General features: G+C 46.8%; 1 long non-coding RNA gene across 1 annotated transcript; it reads left to right on the top strand.

The window, feature by feature from the left end:
- Positions 1 to 1,587: 1,587 nt before the first annotated feature.
- LOC144739304 (uncharacterized) lies at positions 1,588 to 9,975 on the top strand. Its single transcript, XR_013589404.1, has 3 exons — positions 1,588 to 2,020; positions 3,817 to 3,907; positions 9,709 to 9,975. It is a non-coding gene; the product is annotated as an uncharacterized LOC144739304 (long non-coding RNA).
- The last annotated feature ends 1,312 nt before the right edge of the window (positions 9,976 to 11,287 follow it).

Here is an 11,287-nt window from a genome sequence, read left to right as displayed (position 1 = left end):
TCTCCATGATCATCTCGATGGTCATCTCGATGGTCATCTCCATAATCATCTCGATGGTCACCTCGATAGTCATCTCCATGCTCATCTCCATGAACATCTCGATGGTTATCTCCATTATCATCTCCATGATCATATCGATGCTCATCTCGATGGTCATCTCCATGGTCATTTCCATGATTATCTCTATTGTCATCTTGATGGGCATATCATTGGTCATCTTGATGGTCATCTCCATAATAATCTCTATAATCATCTCGATGGTCATTTCCATGATCATCTCCATGATCAGCTCGATGGCCATCTCGATGGTCATCTCGATAGTCATCTCCAATATCATTTCGATGGTCATCTCGATAGTCATCTCCATGATCATCTCGATGGTGATCTCCATGATCATCTCAATGATGATCTCCATGATCTCAGAATGGAATCGTAGTCACGTGCGTCTTCAAAATTAGCAGCCGGTGTACATCCCTTATGTTTTTTCTTCCAATAACTGAAAAATAAAGAGATTGTTTAAATAATCATCATCATCAAAGTTACGCCTTGTCCAATATACAGTAGCATCCGAGCGTAATTGTGTTAAAGAGTACAAGCTTTTAAATACACGGTGCGCAGTCGAGTTGACCCCGACACTGAAGCAAAGTTGTGAAGAACATGCACGAGTTTTGTGAACTTTAACCACAACCACCCCACCCCCACCTATCCCCCCGTCCCCATGCCCCGTCAAACGAACACAAAAAACTGCGTCAAAATACCCCCGAACAGACGGACGGTGAAAAGTCCCGCGTGTTAAGATATGTTTGTGCGCCATCGCTAAGAAAATATTGCAGGTGAGTGTACAAGTGAGAGTGTAGGTGAGTGTACATGTGAGTGAGCGTGGAGGTGAGTGTACAGGTGAGAGTGCAGTTCAGTGTACAGGTGAGCGTGCAGGTGAATGTCACATGTACACTCACCTGTACACTCGCCTGCACTCTCGCCTGGACACTCACCTGCACGCTCATGCACATATACACTCGCCTCCTCGCTCACTCACATGTACACTTACCTGCACGCTCACTCACATGTATACTCACCTGCATGCTCGCCTGTACTCTCACCTGCACGTTAACTGTGCAGGTGAGTGTACATGTGAGTGAGCGTGGAGGCGAGTCTACAGGCGAGAGTGCAGTTGAGTGTCCATGTGAGAATGCAGGTGAGTGTACAGGCGTGAGTGCAGGTGAATGTACAGGCGTGAGTGCAGGTGAATGTACATGTGAGCGTGCAGGCGAGTCAACGCACAGGTGAGTATACAGGTGAGTGTGCGTGCAGCTGAGTACAGGTGAGAGTGCGTGCGAGTATACAGGTGGCAGGGCAGGATGACCACGGGCTTAGAGGACTTCTCCAGGCAGAGGGGGCACAGCAGCTGGCGCGCTGCAGCAGCCACCCACAGGCGGACAGCCTCGTCGCTGCAGCTGTCACGTGCCCGGCCTCCCTCTCCTCCTCCGCCCCATGCCACGTGGAGACAGAGAAAGAGAGGGAGGGGCATTCACACCACGAGGTCACGTGGGCAAGGGAACAACAAATCCCCCCCCCCTACACCAACTCCCAACATGGACTCGTCCATCGCTGGTCCCACCTCCCCCACGGAAAATCATCGAAGTCAACGTACAGTAGGACAGTCCACACAAGCGGCATCAACAACAACAACAGCAGCAGCCGTCACCATTCGCCACTAAGTGGCGGTGACGTCCCCGCGGCGTTGGTGCCAGGCTAGGTGCACTCTTAGGCCACGCGAAGTGTCGAAGGCTCGCTGACAGGAGGTCACGGGACAGAATCCTGCAGGTGCCATGGGGTTGACCGACTCGAGATGGCTGCAGACGCCACCAGCTGTGCCAACTCGCCGCGTTTTAGCCGCCCGCCGCTCCGCTCGTTGTTGTGAGCGTCCCTCACGAGCCTCCTCCTCCTCCACATAGGCCGATCTTGACACCGCCGGAACCGCTCATCGGCAAGTCCACTCAGCTCCACATCCTCCAACCAGGTACCTTTGTAGACCCGCAGTGATGCCCCATGCCGTGTTGGCAGACCACTGCTGGATGAAGGCTTCGGGTCGCCACGGTGGCTAGGAGATGTTAACTACCTCGCCCGGTGTGCAGGAGGTCGTGGGTTCGACCCCGACGCCTGCTGCTGCTGCTGTAGATTTGGAGTCTGCGGTGTCTCTCTCCACCTGGTCGCGTGGATTTCTCTCCCGGTGCTGCGGTGTTCCCATCCACATTTAGAATCGACGTGTTGAGAATATGTGGCTGCTCTAAATGTCCACACGAGAAGCCACTTTGTTGAGCTATCATCTGTGGCTAGGTCGCTTCTTATAAAAGCGCTTTGTAGCTCAGTGGGACTTACGTGGTTGAAATAAAATAACAGTAAAAATAACAGCACCACCACTCCACGTACACAGAACATCTGCCGTGATCCTGACTGCAGTGCTCATCTCGATATGGTCGATGAAAGTGAATTACGTGACGGCCGCTACGTTAAAAGGTTTCGTCACCTTTGGGTGGCATCAGTTGCTGCTCTGGCCCATCGGGAAATACAACAATGCATTGATGGAGGCTCCATTGAAGATGCGTGCGACCCTCTCGACTGGCCGTCTGACCCGAATGTTCGGTCCAACTCGAGCTGAATATCGAGTGGAACTGGGTGACCCTGGGGCTATTTGCTAAAACGCAACAATTTCGATTTAAAGCATTTGTGACTGCAGGGATTCATATTATTGGTTCTTTCGGTAAAGTCACGTAGAAGGAAAATAATAAAGTAATAATTCTAGATTTGAAGCTTTCGTGACTGCAAGGAATCATATTCTTAGGTTTTTTCGGTTTTTTCGGTACCGAAAAAACCTAAGAATAATAAAGTAATAAAAATAAAACAATTAAATTCTCACGACGTTTCGATTGCAACACAAGCAATCATCATCAGGTGTGAAAACCTCAATTTTCTTGCTGTGGGTTTCACACCTGATGATGATTGCTTGTGTTGCAATCGAAACGTCGTGAGAATTGTATTGTTTGTTTTTATTATTTTATTATTTCCCTTCTACGTGACTTTACCGAAATAACCAAGAATATGAATCCCTGCAGTCACGAAAGCTTTAAATCGAAAAAGACCCCAACATTCGTCAATGATGACCGATTCCATTCATAAAGTGCGCTCTTGCCGCCGTGTGCGCTGAGTAGTTCTCAGTATTAAACACTCGTTGACTGCTCTATACAGGGTGGGATAGAGATCTCTACTTAACCCTGCAGGGTCACCCCTCTAATAGTGAAGGCGTTCACACTTGAGCTGCGGTTGCCCTGAGCCAGTAGTTGCATCATTAACTGTGCGAAATCCTTTTCAAACCATTACTATAAAAATGCAGAATTTTCCATTAAGTTACTTTTCTTGGATTTAGCAGAATTCCACAGTAGCTCTCTCAATAGCTGTAGCGTTTGAGTAACGATCTTTTAAATGTTTGCGTTGTTAAATCGTATGACTCGTAAAACGATAATTAAATGACCACTTAGTGTAGGACGATCATTGAATGTTTGAACTATAAAATTCTGCAATGTTAATTTAATGCTGAGGGTGTTGACAAGGAAAGTAGTGGATGTGTGGGGTTTAAATTGTCAACTCGTGCCCGCACTGCATCGTGTGGCGGGTTTCTGACAGCTGCAGCATCACCACGACGCTCTCATTGCCGCTTGGTGAATATCCGTGGCGGGTTCCCTTTCGTTTTTTATTCATTGAATGAGACGTCACCCTCCCTGCACCTGGCCACCCACTTGTGTGTTTGTGTGCCTTCAGGTGTCACAGCAGAGCAATTGCAGAGGGATGCTGCGATTATACTGGCGTGGGCTCAGCATAGATGGCGGCCCTCTGTCAATCCACAGCGGAGGTAAGAGCCCCCCACTCTGTGTCAGTAAATGGGGGGGGGGTGTTTGGTCATACTTCACCACGCTGGTCAGTATGAGTTGGTGTGAAGGTGAGGCAGCCCAAAGATCTGTTCAGATGTCACTCAGCACTGACGTTAGCCGTGGCCGGGAATCGAACTTAGCTGGCAGTGGTCAGTGTGCGCTAACGGCCGGGCCACCGCTTCACGGGTGAACGGGTTGATTAGATGAGACGATGACGTTGCGTTTCATATCAGTGGCGACTCCTCCACGTGGCTGGGCGATTGAGAAACCGCACCCACAGCAGTTGTCCCAGTGTACCGGCACCCCCCCAGTGCTGGAGTCAACATTCTCTGGGCCCCGTTTTTCTTCACACGCCGCCCTGGATTTGGGCCCAGCAAGAAACGCATCGCCACCGAACGCGTTACGGTCAAATGTTGTAAGCGGCAGGTATATCTAACTTTATATTTGACGACCTCATCTTCCAAGACGTCCTGACCAGTGTGGAGTAGTACCAATTACCCTCACAGGGGCTCTCTGCAGCTCCCTCTCGTGGAGGCCCCATTTGCCGGCAGTGGCGTGAACAACCGCAGGGGCTGTACCTTTACCTTTTATCCACTTTTTATATTCAACATTTAATTAGGTCAGCAACGCGGTTTTGACCTCTTACCCACAAACATTTCTGACAAGTACAGCAAGTGCACGTGTACACAAGTGTACTCCTGTGCTAGTTGCACGCCACTTCTGCCTTTTGTGTTTAGTTTGTTGTCGTTCCCCCATACCTCAGATTAGCACTGTTGGCTGTGTACGGTGCTAAAGAAGGTAAACATAAACACACACACACAAACACGTGCACACAGACATACAAAGACAAAGATCCCCCGTATAGACAATCAGGCTGTTGGGGCAAGTGCTGTTAGCGAGCACACGCACATATATACACACATAAATACACACCTAAACACATACACACACACATAACCAGACACATACACACACATCCACACCCATACACACACATACACCCACACACAAAGACACATACACACACACACTGCGATGGCAAAGTAAGAAATGGGAACGAGACCAGTTTTGTCACGACAAGTATATATTGATGTCAAGTGCAAATACAAAACGAGGTAGACAAAATCTCTGGAAAACATTAATCTCGCTTTCCCTTCCCACACTTTGAGCTGCTTTTGTACAAACGATAAAAACCCCGAGGAGACCGAAGTGTCACCGATCTACATTCACGATTTCAGAAACTGCTGTTTCTGGAGGTATCATGGACGATGGAAATAAAGTGCTTGGCGAAGTTCATCATTTATCCGTATATTTCACGTGGTAACGGCTTGGCGCTACGGTTAGCGTGTCCATTGAAATGTGCACGCCCCGTACGTAAAAAAAGAGTAACAGATATGTAGTTTAAAAAATGCCGACGTATTCACAGTTCAATAAATAAATAAATACTTTGCAACAGCGGTGACTTTTTAAATCCCCGAGAGAACACGAAATAAAAGCCCCGCATTTTAAATGAACAGAGACAAGAACCGTACGGGAATACCTTGCACGACCTCACTGAGACCGCACTCCGGCCTCGCGTTGCGGAGGATGCAACCTCTGTCTTCATTTGTTATGGGACAGTTCATTTTGCGGTCACCATCACAATAACGTTCCTGGTGCCAACTCGCTTGACGATTGGCCAGGGAATAAACAGCAACCCCAAGACATAATGGGTTGGTGCCGCCTGCATGGATCTCGGCTCCTGTTTCCCAGAATGGGTGGCGTGATTTTAAGCACTTTCGTGCTGGGTTTTTCAAGTCTTCTTGGATTAAAACTTGATTTGAAGCTTTCATGACTTCAGGAATTACTCTTTGGTTATAGTAGTAGGTTTTTACCCTTTAAACTGGTACAAAACTGACACCTTTATACAAGGCATCATGTTTGCAATAACCATAACACAAGCAGTCAAAATGCAAACAAAAAGAAACAACTCTGATAATGATGTGCACTGTCCTTGAAGCTGATTGGTCCACACCCGAGACAGCTTTTCTTAGAGCCTAGTCTCCATTGGTGTTGGACCAGAAGACGCCAAAAGGCGTACAACTCAAAAACAGCGCACTATCAGAGGATTGAGAGCTCGGGGTAAGCATTTACACTATGAGACCTCCTTTACCAGTGGCAAAATATAGTAGTAGGTTTTTACCCTTTAAACTGGTACAAAACTGACACCTTTATACAAGGCATCATGTTTGCAATAACCACAACACAAGCAGTCAACATGCAAACAAAAAGAAACAACTCTGATAATGATGTGCACTGTCCTTGAAGTTGATTGGTCCACACCCGAGACAGCTTTTCTTAGAGCCTAGTCTCCATTGGTGGACCAGAAGACGCCAAAAGGCGTACAACTCAAAAACAGCGCACTATCAGAGTATTGAGAGCTCGGGGTAAGCATTTACACTATGAGACCTCCTTTACCAGTGGCAAAATATAGTAGTAGGATTTTACCCTTTAAACTGGTACAAAACTGACACCTTTATACAAGGCATCATGTTTGCAATAACCATAACACAAGCAGTCAAAATGCAAACAAAAAGAAACAACTCTGATAATGATATGCACTGTCCTTGAAGTTGATTGGTCCACACCCGAGACAGCTTTTCTTAGAGCCTAGTCTCCATTGGTGTTGGACCAGAAGACGCCAAAAGGCGTACAACTCAAAAACAGCGCACTATCAGAGTATTGAGAGCTCGGGGTAAGCATTTCCACTATGAGACCACCTTTACCAGTGGCAAAATATTGTAGTAGGTTTTTACCCTTTAAACTGGTACAAAACTGACACCTTTATACAAGGCATCATGTTTGCAATAACCATAACACAAGCAGTCAAAATGCAAACAAAAAGAAACAACTCTGATAATGATATGCACTGTCCTTGAAGTTGATTGGTCCACACCCGAGATAGCTTTTCTTAGAGCCTAGTCTCCATTGGTGTTGGACCAGAAGACGCCAAAAGGCGTACAACTCAAAAACAGCGCACTATCAGAGTATTGAGAGTTCGGGGGAAGCATTTACACTATGAGACCTCCTTTACCAGTGGCAAAATATAGTAGTAGGTTTTTACCCTTTAAACTGGTACAAAACTGACACCTTTATACAAGGCATCATGTTTGCAATAACCACAACACAAGCAGTCAACATGCAAACAAAAAGAAACAACTCTGATAATGATGTGCACTGTCCTTGAAGTTGATTGGTCCACACCCGAGACAGCTTTTCTTAGAGCCTAGTCTCCATTGGTGGACCAGAAGACGCCAAAAGGCGTACAACTCAAAAACAGCGCACTATCAGAGTATTGAGAGCTCGGGGTAAGCATTTACACTATGAGACCTCCTTTACCAGTGGCAAAATATAGTAGTAGGATTTTACCCTTTAAACTGGTACAAAACTGACACCTTTATACAAGGCATCATGTTTGCAATAACCATAACACAAGCAGTCAAAATGCAAACAAAAAGAAACAACTCTGATAATGATATGCACTGTCCTTGAAGTTGATTGGTCCACACCCGAGACAGCTTTTCTTAGAGCCTAGTCTCCATTGGTGTTGGACCAGAAGACGCCAAAAGGCGTACAACTCAAAAACAGCGCACTATCAGAGTATTGAGAGCTCGGGGTAAGCATTTCCACTATGAGACCACCTTTACCAGTGGCAAAATATTGTAGTAGGTTTTTACCCTTTAAACTGGTACAAAACTGACACCTTTATACAAGGCATCATGTTTGCAATAACCATAACACAAGCAGTCAAAATGCAAACAAAAAGAAACAACTCTGATAATGATATGCACTGTCCTTGAAGTTGATTGGTCCACACCCGAGATAGCTTTTCTTAGAGCCTAGTCTCCATTGGTGTTGGACCAGAAGACGCCAAAAGGCGTACAACTCAAAAACAGCGCACTATCAGAGTATTGAGAGTTCGGGGGAAGCATTTACACTATGAGACCTCCTTTACCAGTGGCAAAATATAGTAGTAGGATTTTACCCTTTAAACTGGTACAAAACTGACACCTTTATACAAGGCATCATGTTTGCAATAACCATAACACAAGCAGTCAAAATGCAAACAAAAAGAAACAACTCTGATAATGATATGCACTGTCCTTGAAGTTGATTGGTCCACACCCGAGACAGCATTTCTTAGAGCCTAGTCTCCATTGGTGTTGGACCAGAAGATGCCAAAAGGCGTACAACTCAAAAACAGCGCACTATCAGAGTATTGAGAGCTCGGGGTAAGCATTTACACTATGAGACCTCCTTTACCAGTGGCAAAATATAGTAGTAGGTTTTTACCCTTTAAACTGGTACAAAACTGACACCTTTATACAAGGCATCATGTTTGCAATAACCACAACACAAGCAGTCAACATGCAAACAAAAAGAAACAACTCTGATAATGATGTGCACTGTCCTTGAAGTTGATTGGTCCACACCCGAGACAGCTTTTCTTAGAGCCTAGTCTCCATTGGTGGACCAGAAGACGCCAAAAGGCGTACAACTCAAAAACAGCGCACTATCAGAGTATTGAGAGCTCTGGGTAAGCATTTACACTATGAGACCTCCTTTACCAGTGGCAAAATATAGTAGTAGGATTTTACCCTTTAAACTGGTACAAAACTGACACCTTTATACAAGGCATCATGTTTGCAATAACCATAACACGCAGTCAAAATGCAAACAAAAAGAAACAACTCTGATAATGATATGCACTGTCCTTGAAGTTGATTGGTCCACACCCGAGACAGCTTTTCTTAGAGCCTAGTCTCCATTGGTGCTGGACCAGAAGATGCCAAAAGGCGTACAACTCAAAAACAGCGCACTATCAGAGTATTGAGAGCTCGGGGTAAGCATTTACACTATGAGACCTCCTTTACCAGTGGCAAAATATAGTAGTAGGTTTTTACCCTTTAAACTGGTACAAAACTGACACCTTTATATAAGGCATCATGTTTGCAATAACCACAACACAAGCAGTCAAAATGCAAACAAAAGAAACCACTCTGATAATGATATGCACTGTCCTTGAAGTTGATTGGTCCACACCCGAGACAGCTTTTCTTCGAGCCTAGTCTCCATTGGTGTTGGACCAGAAGATGCCAAAAGGCGTACAGTTCAAAAACAGCGCACTATCAGAGTTTGAGTGTTCGGGGTAAGCATTTACACTATGACACCTCCTTTGCCACTGGTAAAGGAGGTCTCATAGTGTAAATACTCTTTGGTTCTTTTGGTAAAGTCACGTAGAAAATAAATAAATTAAATAATAGAATACGACATTTCGATTGCAACACAAGCATTCGTCATCAGGTAGAAAACTAACCTAGTGAACTTCAAAATATTTTCTTTCTTCGTGGATTGTGAGGTCAGAGTTGCTTTAAATGTTTTCTATCTCGTCGGACGGCGGTCATCATTGGACGGGCGTGCCATGAGGCCCTGAGCTAGTGATTGCAGCTCTTTATTGTGTTGAGAATGTGGTCGTGGAGTGAGAATGTCGAGTCCAAGGTGATTCCAATGATGTTCAAGTGATTTCAGAGGCTGGTGGTGGAGCCGGCGATGAGTACATTTTGGGGGGCGGGCGACGCCATGGTGAGCCTCTGCCTGGTGCCTTCGTAAAATGTCTCTCAAAATTAGTTTGATCTTGAGAGGAAGCAAGAGGTTAGACACGTGATCATGGATTTTAACCAGCGACTTCTCTTGGTGGGGCGAGTGCCAGTTGTTACACCGGTGGTGGCTGCTGTGCGACCAGAGTGGCGGTGGCTGTGGTGGGACTGGTGGCGGTGGCTGCTGTTGGACTGGCTGCTGTTGGACTGGCTGCTGTGGGACACGCGGTGGCAGCAGCTGCTGTGGTGCTGACGGCAGCTTCTATGAGACCGGCGGCGGTGGTGGTGGTGGCTGCTGCAGGACTGGCGGTGGTTGCTGGTGGAATGGCAGCGGCTGCTGTGAGATCGGGGTGGTGGTGGTGGCTGCTCTGGGACTAGCGGCAACGGCTGTTGCGTTTCTGGTGTTCCCGGTAGCTGCTGCTGTTCCTGCTGTCGCACTTGCAGTGGCTCCGCAAGTTGTTCCCGTTGGGGCGGTCCGACATCTTGGGTTTCTGGAGATAAAGAAGATGATGGCGCTAAAGTCCAAACCGCTCGACATTGGGAGAATGAAACAAAACCGGTCTAAAGTATAAACAAGAAGATCGTTGTACTTCACCATTCCCTTAACATAAAATGATGCGCTGTCAGGGTGTACATTCTCCCTGGGCATTTCCACGCACACTGGGCGACGTTTAAAATCCATCCTTTACCTTGCGCGCCGGTGAGGAGAGCTGCTGTCCGGAGACTGGGTCCGGGGTCTACCTTCGCCGAGTGGCACCGTTTGAGGCACGACCGGGACGTCGCCTTGACGTGCTCCAGCGGGCAGTAGCTGTCCGCTGGCGGCGCGTTCAATTCTGGGGACCTGCATGCACGCACCAACGCGTCGCAAACCGTTAACACCTGCCTTTAAAGGAGACACTGCTGCTCGCACAAGGCAATATCTTTCCAGTGAGCTGGTCTGGGGGACGGTTGTAAGTGCAGGTTAAAGTGAAGGGGAGAGAAGGTGACTTACCGAATATAGAAGAGCATGTAGGCCTGCTCGTTCATAACTGCCTTGGTGTCGACGTGCCGCACGATGGAGTCGTTCATGCAGCACCATTGTCCATCGCTGATCTGCGCACAGTCAAAGCACAGCTACACTTGGTTACAATGTTTACACAACTGCACCCAGATTCCTCCGTACATGTAATAACAACACACAATACACACTCTAGACAACAAGTTCGTAAAGAGCATCACCCCATCGTCAGAGCTGCAGAGCGTGCGTGTTACGGTTGCTGTGATGGTGCTGAAGTTACGAAACGATCTGCCTGAACATATTTCTGCATGGATGACCTTGGACCAATTTCATCAGAATCAGAATCTTTATTTGTACTGAAAGAATTCGATGGTCTACGAAGCTCTTTTAAACAGATGTCCAGTAGGGGCGGGTCAGAAAGTTACAACAACAACACTACAATACAACACCGATTGGAGTACATCAAGACGCAAGAACAGACGCAAGACTTTTAATTATTCTTCTCTATTGGACATTGGTAAGATTATGGGCTCATTGCAGATGTGCGATGTTTTTGTTTGATGGTAACAAATGGAATTACCTTATTGTAGCAATAATAATGACCCCTGTTGGAGTCAGCTCCCTTGTGCACCAGCACCGAGTACAGGGAGTAGATCACGGGCTCGCCCTGAGACGTTGAGGTGAAGCGTTGCATGTCCAGGTGCTCCGGGTAGGTGATGTTCTACAGG

Source organism: Lampetra planeri, unplaced genomic scaffold (assembly GCF_965212315.1).
Source record: "Lampetra planeri unplaced genomic scaffold, kcLamPlan1.2.h2 scaffold_142, whole genome shotgun sequence".
Lineage (NCBI taxonomy): Eukaryota > Metazoa > Chordata > Hyperoartia > Petromyzontiformes > Petromyzontidae > Lampetra > Lampetra planeri.
Note: the sequence above shows the minus strand (reverse complement) of the source record. Positions and strands in the feature narration are given on the sequence as shown.